An 8,115-nucleotide genomic window follows, 5' to 3' on the forward strand; every position below is an offset into this window, starting at 1 on the left:
TCATAACGTGACGTCGACGTGCGATGGCGCAGCGGATAGGATGCTGGTGCTGGTAGGGTGGTTGGGCGGTTGCAACAATAATGACGGTGGTCCCTCGCCCCGGCGCGGAGGTTTGGGTCGGAGGACTCGATCACCGCGGTCGGTTGCTCACCTTCGCCTTGCCGACGACGCACGGCTCGCGCTGTGTGTTCCCGAGGGTGTTGCCGTGGTGGACCTCGTCGTTGTCGTCGTCGTTTGTCGGGCCACGGGTGCAGATTGCAAAGGAATGCGTCCTACAAACGCAGGGTACTGCACTTTTTCTCTCCGTTGCTGCTCCTTCTGGCGTGGTGCTTTTCTTATGCCTTTTCTTCGTTTAATGTTTTAATATATGTTTCGCGCGCACCACGCACCGCGAGCCCTGGCGCGGAATACTGAGCAGTTCTGCGTTATGTCGGTACGCTGGCAGCAACCGTACGCCGTCGTCGTGCGTCGGCTCCCGGTTGGCTGCTGCGGGGAAAAACCACACGCAACGGAACCGGGCCATGCACCGCGGTGCCGGTTTTCGTCTTGCGACGGCGTTACTCTACGGCCTAGAGGGCGTTGCCACTTTCCAACCCGGCCGGCCACCGACCGGTGAATGGTGCAGGCACCGAGCTGGCTGGAGCATTGTATTTAAATTCGTGTGCCGAAAGGAATGCGGACAATTTAAATGTCAAAGTGTTGATTACAGCGCTGCATCGGCGGGGTGCACGAACGCGATGCGGCCACGACCCGCGTGCGGAGCATAAAACATAAGCCGAGCGGGAGAAAGGACTAGGTGTAGGCGATCTGCGATAGGGTCACAGTTACTCCCAATCGCAACCCACAAGTGGTTTCACGATTGCAATTCCACAATGGAAAGGCAATAGCCCGGAGGGGGGCATTTGTTGCCTAGTTTTCTTCACTGACAAAGGTAGAAAGGATAGAATGAAGTAGGAAAGAAGCGAATGTAACAGAGCCGATAAGCGTCAAACACAAGCGTAACAATTGATCAATGAATAAACATGCGAATGTGTCACACAGCGAAATTTCACCCTGCCCAAGCGATTATTGCGTACATTCTTAGAAACTTGTTCAAATTGATTCGACTCATCCTTCGGGGGTCTACCACGCGAGCAGCATACTTAAAAATTGGCCGCAACCATGATGTCACGCTTAAAAAGCCAACATTTGATAAAATGGAGTCATTTCGGATTCATATGCGATTGTGACGCGAGCCAGTACGAGTAGAAGCAGATATCCCTGGTCTAATATTTGGCAACACAGGCGCCGCGATAAGAAATTGTGTGGCTGGTCGGCAAACGTCATCGCAGACTAGGTTGGGGCGCATTACATCTTTTCCAAGAACGCCAAGCGACTTTAAACATACTACTGTGTCCAAAAAGTAAGGTGCAATTGGTGCTCAAACTGTGCGCGTTAAAGGTATTGGCGGATTGTTATTTTTTTATTATCAATATATGTGTTTTTGTCTTCTCCAGAAAATTTCATGTAAAAATATTCATCCGGATAGGAGATATGGTTTTTTTTGTGGCCTACTACACGTTTGACCCTCGATTTTCGTCCCTAGCCTCATTTGGGGAGCAAAGAATTTGCTTAAAATTTAGTATGCGTAACTAATTTTTAGCTGCGGATTCGTTGAAATAGCTTTTGGTGATGCAGTAATGTCGAAAAAAAAATGTTTGCGAGGGGTTTTGTGAATTCCAAAATGGCCCCCATGGCCACTATGGCCAAAAGGGCGTCATGGACCACATCATCCTCAACGGTTCCTCATTTGACGAAGCTCACGTTCAAAATATTAAGGTATCAATGTTAAATAATCGTCGATTGATTATTAGAGACTTCACCGATAATATTAAATTATCGAAAGTATCAGTAAATACCATTTTAGACGAGGTTTTGGGCCTGGAACTCGACTGGTACCAAAATCGTTGAATTTTTTTGAAAAAAGGCGTCGCGTTGAAGTGGGTGAAACAACGCTATCCGACTAAATTGACAAGACGAAGTGCATTATTACTGTGGACGAGACCTGTAACTATGCTTAAGACTGTAAAACAATCAATCAATCGAATAAATACCGTGCCAGGAATAAGCCATGACCAAAAAACTAGGAAAACGAGGGCCATACGTGTAGTAGCGCACAAAATAAATCGTATCTCCTATCCGGATGAATATTTTTACATGAAACTTGCTGTAAAAATCAAAAACACATATATTAACAATAAAAAAATAACAATCAGCCAATACCTTTGACGCGCACAGTTTGAGCACCAATTGCACCTTACTTTTTGGACACAGTAGTAAATGTAAATAATTGTCGATGACTTATGCATTGGAAGACGCGTGCAACACAAATTGTTCTTGCTCCGTAAGGTGCACAGACATATTCTGAGTGAAGTTAGTGCGTTTTTTGGATACTAGCGATATTTCCTCACAATTTCTAACAATATCATAATGGCAACTAAGATTTATAAAAGTCAAGATAGGTTTGGAAGTTGAAGAAAAAGTTAAACAACAATAATACATTTAATATATAAATACTCTGTAAAACGTCATCAATGATATAAAATTCGCAGATCGATCGGAATCTCAGGTGGTAATCCAGCTGCGGTCGACCGTACAGAAACAAGCGCAGCATACAACAAACAGAGTAGCGTTACATCCTCGGCTTAACAATAGTGACGTGTTCACGATCAAGAAGCGTTACCATGGTTAACCGATGACAAAAGTCCAATGATCAATTTTTATTGGAAAGGTTCACTTTTCTTTAGAGGCGAACTCGTTGTAAAGAAGACTTCTAGAGAAAGTGAACAATTAGACACGTGTGGGTGACACATGACAAATAAAGCGTACTATGGCTCATGTTCCTGCGCGCGACACGATCCGCCATTGAATAATACGGCTAGGCGCTAGGCATCAATGCCCAGTGCCGGTCGGTGGGAAACGTGTCGGCGTCCGTATCGGAAACACTTTCCGTGACCGATTGCGCAAAAGGCTCCACATACGCATTTGGCGCAAGATCGCGGTTCCGTCGGGCACGAGGATGGACCCGTTGCTAAGCGGGAGGGAGGCTTCCGATAGCACGGGAATCTTCCCTTGAGCACGTCTTCACAGGGTTCGGGGGATAAGCGCGGCTAGTGTTACGACCCAGACACGACTCGTAACCCTTTGTGCCGAACGAACCTGCGTAACGCGTTTCACTTTCGAAGGGCCTTTTTTGCTCGAGCTGCAAGGGTTACCGACACGTGTTTGTGCGTCTGGCCTTGAGCAGGGTTTGCGGAGGCATTGTTTGGTTGGTTAGAATTGGCGCCGAAGAACGAACCCAAACGTTCAGCCAACAATGCCGAACGTTCAGCCGATGCCAATCTTCATACCCTTTTTCCAAGAGGGGCGCCAACAGGATCGAGGAATGTTGACCGAATTGTCGCTCAGGCGAGCATCAAAGCGATGGCCCGACGGCGCGACTGTCCCCAATTCGGCGGAAAAACAAACTGTCACTTTTATGTCGACAAGCATAAAGTCACCGAAGCCAGCGCAAGAGGCCGGCTTCGCCATTCCTCAGGAATGCGACCCGGGATCGGGATCCGCCATCGACGTTAACAAGCAAGTCAGCAAAACATATTATTAGGCAGAACAACGGAATGGCGAATGCCCGTGGTAGTAGGGTTCTCCAGAGCATTCGGCGACCGACATCTGTGCCGTCTACTCTTCGCGAAAAGCAGAGTTCTTCGCGAGTCTCTTGGAAATTGACAGAAGAAAAATGCAGAAGGGACATCCTGTGCGGATCAGTACGTATTTTTGGCCGCGCGGTTGTCGGGGATGGCCAATTATTCGATATTTTTGTGGCTGTCGGTAGGCCGTGGTCGGCGGACAAAATGCTGTCAGTCACTGTCAGCACGCAACACCGTGGCCACGGTGTTGTACCGCAACAATGCGAACACGGCGTGCAGCATTCCATGAAACGCTTCAGGAACTTTCCCTCATATAGTAGTCCACACCATCCGTCCGTCACGACGTTGTGGACAACTTTTGCTTTGGCACTTTGGCTCATCCAAGAGTGTCTGGTCTTTGATCATTCACCAAACCAACTCCGGTGACATCTGTACGCTTACGGTCCGGGCGATATGATTCAAGCGTCGCAAATTTATCCCATTACCTCATGGTTTTTTGGGGACTAAGAAAGTCTAAGATATTCTGAACACGAACACAACACGAAGGATCGAAAATGTTACATCCAGAAAACGTCTGATGGAATGCAGAATAGTCTGGAAATGCTTAGTATTCAAGACAGATGATTACAAAAACAAATTATGTTGAATCATATGACTAAGCATCAACTACTCTATCTTATCTGCGTTGTAATAATTCCAACAACCTGTAGCGTCTACCATGCTGAATTAGGCAAGTTTTTGTTCACGTATGTAGTCAACTCTCGTCAGCTTGGATGGGGGTAGAAGATCATCTAACGCAGGAGTCGCCAATATGTCTAACAGTAAGCCTGTGTAGTCTGTAAGGTAAGCCAAACCTGATCTGCCTCTAGCCTTAGCCGTGGCTAAACTCGTCAAACGGGCATCGAGCGCACACATACTGGCACTATGCTTAGTCGTAAGGCGGCTGGTAGCAGGAACGCATCTGTCCAAACGTTGCGTCTTGTCAGTTTCTTGATAATTATTTTGTATACATATTTTTTTTTGGTCTTACTCGTGCGCTCCCCGAGCAGAGTATTAATGTTCGTGGCGGCTGCCATTGCCGCTGGAGCTGCTGCCACTGCTGTTAATCATTCTTAGTTGACTGCAAGCCGTCTTTCTTGTCTTTTTCTTGCTTCATTTTGTTGCCTCCTTAATTGAAAAAGAATGTGACCACCATTCCAACACTTACGGAGACCAGCTCCGAGAACTGGTCCACTTGGCGAAATCGCGGTGCGGTGCGGAGGAGAAAAAAGAAATTAAAACCAGAAGCAAAAAAAAAATCATGGTATCCACTGGAAAGGCGCGAATGACGTAAACACATCGCGAATCCCTACACTCTTACCCCCTCTCCTCCTTACCCTTTCCAACGCCATTAGCGCGCGTCCTTTTCGCGATGACACCACGGGGCAGCCGAGTGCCGGGTACCGTCCACCGGCTTCCCGTTCCTTCACCATCCTCCGCGAGGTCCGAGATCGATGCAACTAAGTGATCTCCAGCGGAGATCAATTTGGGGAGGGTTTTCCGTGTGTGCGGTGCGGACGTTTATGGTTACTGCAGGGTAACTTGCGCCACTGGTCCGCGTTGTTGCAATTAGACGTGCCCCTTTTCTCCAGCACCGATTACTCGAAAATTCTTGCTGCACTGGGTGTATGTACATGTTTGTGTGAGTTAAATTTTTTATCTTTTCCCCTTGCACGATTGCACCGTTGGCTGCAGCTCGTAAAACCCTTCTGACCTTCCAAAAATGTATGCAACGCACTGCCGAGAGCCGAAAGCTGCGCGCAAAGTTTTTTGATGTCGTGGCTTGGAGTTGGAGCCGCTCGAAACCGGTAAGGGCGGTGTGTTAGTGTGTCGACCGGGTCGGGGAGCCAGCGAGTGGTGCAGAGTGTTGTTGGATCTCGGCATGTGTCCCCGCACCGACCGTCGACTATTATCATCGCCATCATCGCGATCCACCATCATCAGCGGGCCGTGCATCGTCATATGACGAGCACAGCGTGTGTGGTGTCGCCGCGTTCGGGTGCACCCTTCGCGTGGTAGTGTGTTTGATGAAAGTGGGCTTAGGGTGTTACGTCAGATCGACACGATTTAAGCGACGATCGTCGCCGGCGTCCACGTCCACCCCGCAACTCTGCCCAGTCAATCTGGCTCTGGGTGGTGCGTAAGCGACGGGGCAGGAGACTGCTACCAACTAGGATAGTGTTAGTGCGCCGTGCGACTACTAACGAAAGTAGTTGGTTTGTTTCGAGCAATAGACACACGATGCAGAGGAGGGGGCAGTGGACAAAGATGCGAAAGTAAAAGTAAAGCATGCATTTAGTGCAGTCCGATGCTTAGGTCCGAATATCCCCGAGCAATATCTTGTGATAACTTGCTGTCGTATCCGTCAGAAATGTCGCAGCCCAAAAACGGTGAAAGTGAAAAGCTTTGGCTGTTGTACAGACAATGGACCTTAAAACCCAAAGTAACATACCTCAGAAGGGGCTTTAGGATATAAAGATCACATTTGAATACATAATGCAAACTATTTAAGAAATCGGTTGACTAAGCTAAGACTCAGTAGTCATCCCAAGATCATTACAAAGTTAGCAACAATCGAACTGAAAATTCCATGGAAGTAATTAAGTTGTCATACGCTTCCATGAATAGAAGGGCATTAGGAAGGATTCACACACAATCCCTCACATATGGAACCATTTCACCTTTGCCCACCAACTGTCATTAGTGGTCTTCCCCGCCGTTCATACACCACCGACGACGCCTACGACGACAAAGATGCCGATTAAACGATCGCGGATATCGCGCAGTCACCCTGTATCGGACCCGTATCGAATGTGAATGCGTGCATACCGCAATATGGCACGGCGTGGTATACGAGGGAAAGCCACTACGAAACGGCACCGTCGGTATTTGCTGTACGAGTAACCGGGAGGCGCAGCCTCGGCTCAGCCCGCTCAGCCGCAGTTGCTTCCCATTTCCGTTCCGCGTCGTATCTTTTACCCTCCACCGGGTTTTCGCGATAGCGCTGGCGGAAGGGCGGGTTAAATCGCATCGGCAGGGGGTGTGGGGTTGGGAGGCGATCGTACGGCATTTTATTTCCTGTCCTGTTGGTTTGGTCGCGATTAAGATCACCCGCCAAATCACACAGACACACACACACAAACACTCGGTCGAGCGCGGGTGCGCTCGGTTTGAGACTCGTTGGTGCGTTAATATCTCTATGTGATCTCACACATGATCGCTTCCTCAGTGCGTTTCGCCGCAAACTTCCAAGAAACAGCGAAGATGGTTCCCTTTGCATCGTTATGCATTTCCAAGCGTCTGCCAAATGCAAGTGAATTTTGGTTTTTCATTCGGATTTTAGTTGCTGCTTGTTGGGGTGTTTTTTCGACACACATTTTTCATTTCTTGTTTTGTGACTTGTATTAGTGCCATCATAAGGTTGTTTTAAATGTCGCATTTCTTCCGTTTATGTTGCTTGTTGTTTTTTTCCATTTTTTCCTTTTTGGTTTTTGAGTTTTGTCTGCCTTTTTGCCTGAAAATGTATGGGATTTGACAGATGAAGTCGACCGTCCGATTTTATTGTACGATGAAATCAAAATCGCATGTTTTTATCGGATGTTTGTTATCTGTCAAAAACATTGAATTTTATTGACCCGGAATTGAGGCTTTCCTATAGAAAAAATAATAAAATTATTTTAATTTTCTTAAAATTTAAAAAATACCAGAAATTGCGAACCTGACGTTCGATAAAATATCGTGCAACAAAGCCCTGACACCAGTCCAAGGGGACAAACGTAAGGTGGTTTAACATTGTTGCAAAGTATGGCCATTTATCCAAAATAACAAAATAAGCATTAGGCATGTGTAGCATAAATAAGTCTAATAAAAATAGTATTGTATTGGTCCGTTCTTTCTGACAAATAAATTGTATGTTTATGAGCTTTCATATGAAGCGCTAGATCCCTTCCCAAAATCATACTTCTTCTTGGCGTAACGGCCGCTTGGTCATGCCTGCCCGTTAAGGGCTTACGAGACTTGTTTCCCTGTTGTACCCTGTTGTTGAGAGGATAGTCAGTCCTCTCGTACAGGGGAGGGTCCGATCTCGGTTGGGATTCGAACCCACGCCGTCGAGGTGGTGAGCCCCGGCGCTCATGGGCCGATTTTCTAACCGGCGCTACCGCTCGGCTGTCGCGGACCCCCAAAATCATACTATCCATGTTTATATACGATCCTTGTGCTATAAGATCGTTTCGGAAAAGTGTGACTCATTTGATTTGATTGCTAAGTTAGTGAAAGCTGAAGGATTAACACCCCAGTTACCTTTTGTTTTGTCTAGGTTCTACAAGCCCTCTTTGCTTCTGTTTCATACGCGATAGTCACGGTAACTCCAACGAAATGCTTTTCCTCC

The sequence above is a fragment of the Anopheles ziemanni genome, chromosome 2 (assembly GCF_943734765.1).
Source record: "Anopheles ziemanni chromosome 2, idAnoZiCoDA_A2_x.2, whole genome shotgun sequence".
Lineage (NCBI taxonomy): Eukaryota > Metazoa > Arthropoda > Insecta > Diptera > Culicidae > Anopheles > Anopheles ziemanni.